The sequence below is a fragment of the Cajanus cajan genome, chromosome 8 (assembly GCF_000230855.2).
Source record: "Cajanus cajan strain Asha chromosome 8, NIPB_CcT2T_4, whole genome shotgun sequence".
NCBI lineage: Eukaryota > Viridiplantae > Streptophyta > Magnoliopsida > Fabales > Fabaceae > Cajanus > Cajanus cajan.
This window is the reverse complement of record NC_138524.1, coordinates 35504929-35517622: the sequence shown is the minus strand read 5'-3', so window position 1 is coordinate 35517622 and position 12694 is coordinate 35504929. Positions and strand designations below refer to the sequence as shown.

General features: G+C 39.2%; 1 non-coding gene across 1 annotated transcript; it reads left to right on the top strand.

The window, feature by feature from the left end:
- Positions 1 to 11686: 11686 nt before the first annotated feature.
- On the top strand, positions 11687 to 11791 carry LOC145951010 (small nucleolar RNA R71). Its single transcript, XR_014428836.1, has one exon. It is a non-coding gene; the product is annotated as a small nucleolar RNA R71 (small nucleolar RNA).
- Positions 11792 to 12694: the final 903 nt, after the last annotated feature.

Here is a 12694-nt window from a genome sequence, read left to right as displayed (position 1 = left end):
CTTTATTACCCCTTGCTTGTACGATAATATGCTTTATCTATATGGCTTTTAATAACTGTTGTATGTTTAAATTTCGCAATTGTTTGAAATAAAAACTGCACACAAACCTTTGCACACAACAGTTCCCTCTAAACCCGGGGGCATGAGTGGAAAGCCATAGGGAGTGGATGTTAGTACGGCCGGTTGTCGAATGGGTCTATAGGTGCCCGTAGACCGTTGTCGGAAAACATCACTCAAGGTGATAACCATGAACTCAAGTCCGACAGTGCGTTGGAACTTTCCATCGGCTTACGACGAGAGGAATTGGGTCCCTATAATGGGGGCACCTTGGGGGCCTTGGACCGGTGAGAACAGTTAGAACCACCTTGAATATGCACTTTTCTGCAGGATACCCCTACCTCGTGATTCGCTCGTGACTGTTCGTGGATGAGTGAATTGTTTGTGTATAGGTTTATGTGATATTGTTTGTGCATTAATAATAAACCTCGTGATAAGGTCTAAAGAATAATCCCTATGCATGAAAATACCATGACATGAGAAGAAAGACCATGTGTGAAAATATAATAAAAGTGAGGAGCATGTGCATCATTACCAATAAGATATCATGCATCCTCATAAACCATGCATTCTAGGTTCACCAATACCTCTTGACATGAGTAAAAGAGACCCATAATTATCGAGATTCTCCGTTGGGGAGGGATCATAAGTCAAGGAGGGTGGTAACACTCCGTTTTAAAAAGGCATCGCCTTAAAAATGGAGGGTTATCAAGCTCATGTCAAGAGCGTATTCATCCCATAAATAAACTAATTAAACATTCATTTTAGAAAGTGGCTGGTCATCTCTCTATCCTCACACGCGCGCAGAAAATCAAGAAGATGGAAGCGCTGGAGGACCAAAATAAGAAGCTTACAGCCGAGCTCTCACAGCTCAAAGAACAAATGGCGCAAATGATGGAACTCATGCGTCATCATAATGTACATGGTTCTCACCACAGTGACCATGAGTCCCATCATCATGAGGAGGAGGAGCACGAGGAAGAACCTCCACGAGCTGTACCCCTTGGGGCGGGGATCATGATTAAAGAGCCCGAGGTTTCAAAGGAACAATTCCATGCTCTTGAGGATCGGCTAAGAGTTATGGAGGGGCATGATTTTGACATCAAAGATGCCGTCGACATGTGCTTGGTGAGGGACATCCAATTCCCTCCCAAATTCAAAGTGCCCGATTTCCCAAAATATGTGGGATCGACTTGCCCCAAAAGTCATCTCACCATGTATTGCCGAAAAATGGCTGCATATGCTACCAATGAAAAGCTCTTGATCCATTGCTTCCAAGAGAGCTTGGCTGACACCGCACTCAATTGGTATATGCAGCTAGATGGAAGTCAAGTGTGCACATGGAGGCAGTTGGCCGACGCCTTTCTCAAGCGCTATAAATATAACATCGACCTAACACCCGATAGGTCCGATCTTCAAGCCTTGAGTAAGACAAATGATGAATCCTTCAAGGCGTACGCCCAACGATGGAGGGAGTTGGCGGCACAAATAGAGCCCCCGCTGTCGGATAAGGAGACGGTGTCCCTATTCATAAACTCGTTGACCGGTCCCTATTATGACAAGATGATAGGGAACACGACAACACTCTTCTCGGACATCATCACCATTGGCGAAAGAGTGGAACAAGGGCTGAAAAGTGGGAAGCTAGCTAAGTCTTCCCAATCATTTGAAGCTAAGAAGACCTTCGGGAAGAAGAAGGAGGGAGGAGTCAATGCCGTAACTATTTCTTCATCTTCTTCCACTTCGAAGTCGGGAAAGTCGCAATACAACCCTGTGAAGAAGTTTGATAAACTTCCGACCACATATAGCGACCTCCTACCGAAGCTGGTGGAAGCTCATCTTCTAGCTTACATTCCACCAAGGAAAATTGATCCACCTTACCCCGATTGGTACAAACCGCAAGACAAATGTCTATACCATTCGGGGGCACCGGGGCATTCAACGGAGAACTGTAGAGCTCTCAAATATAAGGTCCAAAACCTTATTGATGCTGGGTGGGTCACTTTTGATTCGACAGCGCCCGACGTGAGCAAAAATCCTCTACCGCAGCAGGAGTAGAGAGAAGAACAAGCCACGATAGGGCCCCTCCATGTTTTTCTTTTCTTTTTAGGACTCATGATCAGTACCCGAGATCATGAGATCCTTTTCATGTAAATAAGGGTTTTTGTACAGTTTAATACATATCAATAAAGAGGCATTTTTCACACATCATTCTCTCATTTGTTCTTTTCACTCTTTCTCTCATTAACATTAATAATTCTAAACCTAAACAGAACCAATAAAATAATTATGTCTGTAATTGTTCGCTCTGACCGGGATCCGAAAGTTGAGGATGAATGGGTTGAGTTGGACAGTGATGAGGAGGCCATCTCTCCGGATCTGCAAAGACTGCTACAACGAGAAGCTCGCCTACTCCAACCATATCAAGAGAAATTGGAGACTGTGAATTTGGGGGCCAGGCCGAGAGATAAAAAAGGTCAACATCGGGACCCATATCAGTGATGAAATAAGGACACATGTTTCCGCTATGATTATAATGAAATCATTCTTTTTGCTTCTTTTCTTGCTTATAATAAAATTCTAAACCACATTATTTTTAACCCTGTTTGAATAAACATGAATGAGGTTAAAATCATCTTAATAATAATAAACCCGCATCATTTTTATGTGGAAGTGTGTGTGACAACTTGGAGCACCTTCCCTTGGCCTTGACAAGTGCCATCATGGGTAAAAAGAAATCTTTTAAAATAAAAGAAGCTCGGCGGGAAACCCAAAAAAGGGGGTGTCGCCACCGGCCCGAACGGGCCTCGGCGGTCGCGAAGACGGTCGAGCTCGCTTTTTATTTTGGTTTTGAAAATGTATTGGATTATTAGAACGACTTGTTCTCAAACTGAGACCTTGTCGATCTTATCCAATTTATTTATTAAAAGTCTCACCAATCCATGTTAATCCCAAGCGGGACCCTCCATGGATTAGTGGTTTTCGTAGTAAAAGGGTTCGTGGAGTCGCCACCAATGTTTTACTCAAAACATTGGAAAAAGGGATAAGGCAATTGATTTTATAAATCAACTTTGGCCATTACAACCAGAGTTGGGTAAGGGAGTCGGTTACGCGTGGGGAAGGTGTTAGCACCCCACAGCGCCCCTTTCGGGTTCCCTATGACAGATTATTTCTAAAATAACAGTGTAAAATTACTAAATCACCCCTATTTATTATAAGCGATTATAAATTAACTATCTACATGATGACAGTTAAATATGCACACAGAAAGCAGTAAAAGGAAGGATTTAAGAAGAAACCTTTGAAGCGTGCTTTTTATATATTTCGTAAAACTGGGAAGCTTTTTGGCGTTCCCTCGCTCTACAAGCCCGCTCGCTCCCTCCTATAAAATTTTGACTATGGAAATCCGGAGGATTTCCCTTCGACTAGGTTCGATCCTCAAGCAAAATGGCTCGGGGCTCAAGAACTTCGTCGGATCAACTCTCCGAGTGATTTCTAGGGAGAGCACTGCTCAAAAAACCCCAGAATACTCAAGGAGAGGGTTAAAACTGTGTGTGAAAGTGTCAAATGACGTCCAATTGACGTCATATTTATAGGGAACAGGCGCAATACGGGCTACAGAGTCAATACGGCTGTTAGCTCAGTCGTATCACTATCAAACAATTCTAGGTTCCTCAACAAATTTCTGTAATATAGAGGACTTAACCTAGGTCATCTCTCAAGGACACAAGCACATTATATTTTGAATTTAATCATGTATGTAAATCAATTTAGAACTCAGGGGGGGAAAAGATTTTCCAGCAAACAATTAGAGCAAAGTACTAAGAAAGCAAAGAAATCAAATCAACACAAAATTTCAGTAGTATAGAAATTCGGTTCAAGGTTTCAATTCCTACGGTATAATCATCATTGTTCACACAAATACGAATTATTAATCCATCTAATTCAATCCGAAATTAATCCAAACAGTAATCTAAATCTAGATTGTGAATTTTATTAAAACAGAAACTACAATCGCACATTCCAAATTTCAACAAAATTCAAGAAAGTAACCGATTGAATTAGGGATTTAGGTTATTTCTAATTAGAAAATACTTCTTCTCATTTTCATTTAGGGTTCAAAACAGAGATTCAATATCATGAAAAACAGAATTTACACTAAACAGAAAAGAGGAGAAGAAGAAAGGATTCGTTCGGTAAAAATTAGAAACTCAAATTTACCGTAGTTCTTGAAACCTTAACCCGATTAAGGAATTAGCCGTGCCTCATTATCATGTTGCAGCAAATTCCAATTGAGAGAAGAAATTCCGTGAGAGAGAAAAGAATTCGTGTAAAGAGAGAGTGAGAGAGAAGATGAGAAGTTTCTAAAGAGAGAAGAGAGACTTTTGAGAGAAACTTCTTGAGGAAGTTATCTCAAAATCTGAAAATCTAAAAAATGAATTGTCCAAGTTTTAAACTCCTGAGTCATTACATGCTTTTAAAGACAAAATAATGGGCCTAAAACCAAAGGTCCAGTCCACTAATTACAATTCAAAAGCCTAATTAACTAAACAAAACAGTTTCATGACAAGCTGAACAATCAAGTGCAGCGCCGCGACCTTAAAGCACAATTTTGGGTCTGAAAATGTCCAAACTGGGCTTTTCGTCCAACATGTGAATTGTAGATCTCCGTCTTATCTTTACAGGGACACCAAGTTTGCCAAATTCCGAGTTGAATAGCTCTAGATATGGCTTGTACAAGAAACTGTGTCAAAACAGGAAATTCTTACGGAAAATTAGTAAAATTTATAACTAATTCCTAAATGATTCACTAATGCAAATCTGAACTAAAACATGAATAAAGGCTACTAAAAAGAATCAAACAAGGTAAAATCACATAAAGAAAGATATACTAAAATATGACTATCAAATACCCCCACACTTAATCTTTTGCACTCCGGGGCAAAACTAAAAATCAATCTAATTCAACTTTTCTAAAACTTTATCAAAGAATGAGCAAAACTTCTTAAAATTTTCTAATGAATTCACAAATGTATAAGAAGAAAGAAAGAATACAACATTCAAGAATCAAGGTAAAACAACAATCCATGAACACAAATGCAACATTAAAAGCTAGCAAGGTGATAAGCTCAATTAAAGAATGATTCAAAAATAATAGAAGCCTCACAAGGAAGTGTTTACACTCATCACTCAAGTGTTTAAGTTTGTGTTTACACTCAAATGCATCATGTAGAACTAGCACACCCAAGCTTTGACAAACCTCTAAATTTCACAACTTGAATCACATGCAACTAAAGATCAATAGGACTTTTATTAGGTTGTAACTTGGCCAAGGTAAAGGTTAGATGAGAAAAGAAAAAAAAAAAAAATGTCATTTAAGCTTTATAACCAAAGAGAAAAGAGAAGCAATGGGGAATAGGTTCAATAAGCATAAAGATTACCCCTAGAAGAAACTCCTATAAATTGTTATGCTATCCATTTTCATATGTATTTATTTATTTATTATTATTTTTTTATATTTTTTTTTTTCAGTTTTGAATTTTTAAATTTTTTTTTTTTTTTTTTTTTTTTCTTTTCCTCTTTTTTTTTTTTTTTTTTTTTTTTTTTTTTTTTAAAGTGCCAAATAACTCAATATCAACAATATAGAAGCATTCCCTAAAAGCACCCCCACACTTATAAGGAACCCATTCCCAAAACAATTCCAGAGCTCCTTTAATCCCTAAGGTTATGGGATATCATGGTTTTTCACTTTTGGCTTATAATGAGCTAAAATCAAGGAAGGGATATAAAGGCTCAAAGAGGGAAACTAGGGGAAACAAAATTGTGAGGTAGGCTATTTGGCTAGTAGTTTAAGTAACAAATGCCTAAATGCCTAAATCATATCAATAGAGCATGTGAACAAGAAGCTTCAAAAGAGTTAAGGCAAAACCTAGAGTAATCTAGCAATCATGAGCAAATTCACACAAGAAAGAAATTGGAATGGAGTGATGTATTCCACCCATCAAATATAGGCTCAAATCTCACAAGGTTAAAATTCTATTATCAAAGAATCAAACTTTAATTTTTCAAATCAACTTACAAAACTAAAAATGCACAAATGATTTACACTTCATGATGTTCAACCAATCAACAAAAATGATGCAACTTTCTAAATCCATACATTTACAAATCCAAAGAAAAAAAAATAAGAAAATTTTTTTTCATTCTATTTCTATTTCAAAACAACAAAACAGCAAAACATCAAAAACAGAAAACAAAGGCAGAAAATAAAACAGAAACAAAATACAGAAACAGAAAGTAGAAAACAGCACAAAAAATAGAAACAGAAAAGAATAAAGAAAACAGAGACAAAAACAGAATTCAGAAAACAGAAACAGAAACAAAATCAGAATACAGAATTGCAAAAACAGAATATAGAAAACAGAAATAAAATGCAGAATCAGAATGCAGAAAACAGAGGGTTATATCTGTTGAGCGTCAGCAGGGAATCACGAACAGAGGAGATCACGCCCGTGATTTGTAAATCACGGTCGTGATTCTCTCTGGGGTTTTTTTTTTAAAAATTTTCCAGAGAAGATCACGCCCGTGATTTAGAATCACGGTCGTGATTCTCTCTGAAACTCTGAATTTTTATTTTTATTTTTATATATATATATATATATATATTTTTTTTTTTTATGCAAACAACTCCCCCCACACTTGAAACACACATTGTCCTCAATGAAACAAATAATGCAATCAATAAAGACAATTGCAAATTATAAGATAAGGGGTAGAACTCCCTCAAGGTCCAAGAGTTGGCTCTTCTAATGAAATGTCCTCCACATCTTTGTCCTCCAACTTTGGACTTTGATGAAATTCCTTAAGTTGATGTCCATTCACTTTGAAGGTTTTTCCGGTAACTTCATTTTTAATTTCTACTGCACCATGGGAAAACACATTAGTAATAACAAAAGGACCATCCCACCTTGATCTAAGTTTACCGGCAATGAGCTTTAGGCGAGAATTGAACAATAATACTTGTTGGCCCACTTTAAACTCCTTTCTTAAAAGATGACTATCATGAAAGCGCTTGACTTTCTCTTTATAAATCTTGGAGTTTTCATAGGCTTCCAACCGAAGCTCCTCAAGTTGCTGCAACTGAAGCTTCCTTTGCATACCAGCTTGGTCAAATGCCAAGTTACAATTCTTCACTGCCCAATATGCTCTATGCTCAACCTCAACAGGTAGATGACATGCTTTACCAAACACAATCCTATAAGGAGACATCCCAATAGGTGTCCGGTAAGCTGTCCTATGTGCCCACAGAGCATCCTCCAAATGCTTGCTCCAATCCTTCCTATTGGGGTGCACTATTTTCTGCAAAATTTGCTTGATTTCCCTGTTAAAAACTTCAGCTTGCCCATTAGTTTGAGGATGATAAGCTGTAGACACTCTATGCACCACCCCATACTTATGAAGCAAAGCCTGCATGCTCCTATTACAGAAATGGCTCCCCCTATCACTGATGATGGCTTTAGGAACACCAAACCTGCAAAAAATATTGGATCTAACAAAATCCACAACAACTTTAGAATCATTAGTTTTGGTGGCCTTAGCCTCCACCCATTTTGAAACATAATCAACAGCTAGTAAAATATAAGTGTAACCAAAAGATGGAGGAAATGGACCCATAAAATCAATACCCCAAACATCAAAAACCTCACAGAAAATGATAGGATGTTGGGGCATCTCATGCCTACGTGTAATGGCCATGCCTACTCTCTCACACTGCTCACAGGTGCTGAATATCTGATGTGCATCTCTGAAAATGGTGGGCCAATAAAACCCACTGTCCAACACCTTCCTAGCTGTCCTGTATGAACCATAATGTCCTCCAACAGGTGAAGCATGACAAAATTGAAGCACAGACTGGATCTCATGATCTGGAATACACCTGCGGATCACCTGGTCACTGCAAAATCTCCACAAATAAGGGTCATCCCAAACATAATATTTAGCTTCACTTTTCAGTTTAGCTATCTGTGATCTAGATAAATCCGGGGGAAGAACACCTGCAACCAAATAATTTACAATGTCAGCAAACCAAGGAGCAGTATCATGTAAGTGCATCAACTGCTCATCAGGAAAATCATCTCTAATAGGCAGGGGATCAACACGCCCCCCCTCAATCCTGCTCAAATGGTCTGCTACCAAATTCTCTGCACCACTCCTATCTCTGATCTCAATATCAAATTCCTGAAGAAGAAGCATCCACCTGATCAATCTGGGTTTAGCATCAGGCTTCTTCAACAGGAATCTCAAAGCTGCATGGTCAGAAAACACAATAATTTTGGAGCCAAGCAAATATGAACGAAATTTATCTAAAGCAAATACAATAGCTAAAAGCTCCTTCTCAGTGGTGGTGTAATTGACTTGAGCTGCATCCAATGTGCGAGAGGCATAAGCAATGACATGCGAAAGCCTCCCAACCCGCTGAGCTAAAACAGCCCCAAGTGCAAAGTTGGATGCATCGCACATGAGCTCAAATGGAAGCTCCCAATCAGGCGGCTGTACAATAGGTGTGGTGGTAAGCCGCTTCCTCAACTCCTTAAAGGCTAGTTGACAAGGCTGGTCAAAAATGAACTCCACCTCTTTTTGTAGAAGCTTGGACAGTGGCAGTGCAATCTTGCTAAAGTCTTGGATGAACCTCCTGTAAAAACCTGCATGTCCAAGAAAAGAACGTACTTCCCGCACAGAAGCGGGGTAAGGTAAAGAAGCAATGATATCTATCTTAGCCTTATCAACCTCAATGCCTCTACTAGAGACTAAGTGACCCAAAACTATACCATGTGTGACCATAAAATGACATTTTTCAAAATTTAACACAAGGTTAGTTTGGATACACCTATCTAATACCCTAGATAGACTCTCTAAGCATGCATCAAATGAAGAACCATAAACTGTAAAATCATCCATAAACACCTCCATGCAACTCTCCAATAGATCAGAAAATATACTTACTATACACCTCTGAAAGGTGGCCGGAGCGTTGCATAGACCAAATGGCATCCTAGTGTAAGCAAATGTGCCAAATGGACAGGTGAATGTGGTCTTGTGTTGGTCCTCTGGTGCAATATGAATCTGCATGTACCCTGAAAATCCATCCAAGAAACAATAATGTGATTTACCTGCCAACCTCTCCAACACCTGATCAATGAATGGAAGAGGGAAGTGGTCTTTGCGAGTTGCCTGATTAAGTCTTCTATAGTCCACACAAACTCGCCAACTATTTTGAACTCTGGTTGGAACCAACTCAGCATCCTGGTTCCTCACTACAGTCATCCCAGTCTTCTTGGGAACGACCTGGACAGGACTAACCCACTTACTATCAGAAATAGGATATATTATACCTGCCGCCAATAACTTTGTGACCTCTTTCTTCACCACATCTAAAATAGTAGGATTAAGTCTTCTCTGTGGCTGCCTCACAGGTCGGAACTCATCCTCAAGTAGAATCCGGTGCATGCATATGGCAGGACTAATCCCAGGAAGGTCAGCAAGAGTCCAACCAATGGCTTTCTTGTGATCTCTCAAAACCTGCAACAGTCTCTCCTCTTGATCAGATTCAAGAATGCTAGCTATAATGACAGGAAGCCCTTGATTATCCTCTAAATAAGCATACTTCAAATGTGCAGGTAAAGGCTTTAACTCTACTGATGGTGTCTGCACAGTGGATGGTACTGGCAATGAAGGTAAAGATGGAGATGATGTCTCAGATGCTGGTGGTGGAACATCTATTGATGTGGCTAAATCTGCTACACCTGAAATAGCAACACTAATTTCTGCACAAATAGCACACATAGATGAATCATCATCACAAGTACATAATGGGTCAGTAAAATCAGAAAAATCAGCAAGTAGATCATCATCAAAATCTGTGCAATCATCAACTAATAAGTCAATAACCTCCAAACTAAAAACAGAATGGTTTTCTATTGGATATCTCATAGCCTCAAAAATATTAAATTGCACCAGATTATCTCCAAACTCCATAGAAAGAGTCCCTGCATGCACATCTATCTTTGTCCTTGCTGTCCTTAGGAATGGTCTCCCAAGGATCAATGTAGCATGACTGGATGACTCATCCTCCATCTCAAGAATGTAGAAATCTGCAGGGAAGAGAAGATCTTCTACTTTGACCAGCACATCTTCTACTACTCCAAGTGGCTGCACAATGCTCCTGTTTGCTAACTGGATACTCACACCTGTAGGAATCAAGTCTCCAATCTGCAATGATCTAAAAACAGATGCAGGCATAACATTTATTGAAGCACCTAGATCCAGCATAGCATTAGTAAAAATTTCTTCCCCTATAGTACAAGGGATAGTAAAAGTTCCTGGATCTTTGCATTTTTGTGGCAAATCTGGAAGTAGATCATGTGGAACAATGGCAGACACATTTTTCTTCTGGAGTAATGCAGAACCATTTCGCCCCATGTTCACTCTCTCATCACCCTTCAACTTCCTCTTATTAGTACATAATTCCTTAAGGAACTTTGCATATTTTGGAATTTGTCGGATAGCATCAAGGAGAGGAATGTTGACTTCCACCTTGCTAAACATATCCAGCAATTCAGTATCAATTTCTAATCTCTTCTTTGCTGGTCTATTTGGAAAGGGGAGTGGAATCTCTGATCTCCTCTTTGCTGCATCATCATTTTCAGCTGCACCTGCAAAGGAAGAATCACATTCCACTGGTGCTACAACTGATTGTTGCTGCACTGGTGGTAACTCTTTTCCACTTCTCAAAGTAATGGCACTCACATTCCCCTTTGGATTTAAAACTGTTTGGGAGGGAAGTTTGCCAGAACCTTGAGATTGAAACTGATTTACCTGAGATGCTAACTGGCCAATTTGAGTCTTTAAATCTTGGACAGTGGCATCCATATTTCTCTGAAACTGCAAATTTTGTGCAGCCATCTGTTGCATCATCTCCTCGAATGAAGGTCCACTCTTTTGTGCAGGAGGAGGTGTAGGTGCTGGTGGTTGTTGTTGCTGATGCTTGAATGGAGGCTGATATTTTCCAAAAGGTTGGAATGAAGGTTGTTGTTGTTGTTGTTGCCCCCATTTCAGATTTGGATGATCTTTCCAACCTGGGTTGTATGTTTGGGAGTATGGATTGTAATTTTGTTGCTGTTGTGGCCTATATTGTTGTTGCTGGTTGGTGTAAATTCCAGAAACATTTGCATCTGTTTCTTGTAGAGTGGGACATGAATGTGTATAGTGCTCCTCTGAAGAACAAATGCCACAAACTGTTGCTGGACATTCACTTGCTGCATTCGCCTGTTGTTTTTGTTCAATTGCTAAATGTCTCACCATGGTGGTTAGCTCATTAATTTTGTTTTCCAGCCTTTGATTATCTGCACCACAAACAGAACTAGAACCAGCACCAATTGCCATCTCATTTACTCCCTTGACAGTTCCTCTAAATCCAAATTGCTGAGTGTTGGCTGCCATGTTCGAAATGAGTTGTCTTGCAGCATTTGGTGTCTTATCCATCAGTGCTCCTCCACTTGCTGCATCTATCATGTTCCTATCCATCAAGGTTAGTCCTTCATAAAAATATTGAATCAATAATTGCTCACTAATTTGATGTTGAGGACATGTAGCACACAGCTTGTTGAATCTCTCCCAGTATTCATACAAGGTCTCTCCATTCAGTTGCCTTATACCACAAATCTCTTTCCTAATTGCTGCTGTTCTGGATGCAGGAAAGAATTTCTCTAGAAACAATCTCTTCATTTGATTCCATGTAGTGATTGTTGCTGGTAGAAAGTAGAGCCAATCTTTTGCAACACCATCCAGAGAGAAAGGAAATGCCTTCATTTTGACATGATCTTCAGGAACTCCTTGAGGTCTCATGGTGGAACACACTACATGGAACTCCTTTAAATGCTTATGAGGATCTTCACCTGCAAGTCCATGAAACTTGGGCAACAAATGGATAAGTCCAGATTTAAGCTCATAATTTGTTTGATTATCAGGATATTGGACACACCATGGTTGATACACAACATTAGGTGTAGCCAATTCCTTCAAAGTGAGTTCACGATTATCAGCCATGATATCAAATTCAGAATCAGTTTCAGAAGAAGAGCAAGATTGAAAATTAAAAGTATCACTATCTAAGCAGGATTGAGGATTAAAAGTAGAATTAATAACTACTTCAGAATCAACTATACTACTATTATTATTCTGACTAGACCTACACCTTAACCTATGATGAAGTGTTCTTTCTATCTCAGGATCAAAATCATGTAATGGACCAGGGTTGGACCTAGTCATGCAAATAAGAACACATACAAGGTTATGAAGTCAAAAGTCAACAGAAAAGTCAATATTTACTATATAAGCAACTATAACATGCAAAATGAAGGAATTTGGCAAAAATTCAAACAGAGGAGATCACGCCCGTGATTTATAAATCACGGTCGTGATTCTCTCTGGGGTTTTCCAAAAATATTCCAGAGAAGATCACGCCCGTGATTTAGAATCACGGTCGTGATTCTCTCTGGGGTTTTCCAAAAATATTCCAGAGAAGATCACGCCCGTGATTTAGAATCACGGTCGTGATTCTCTCTGAAACTCTGAATTT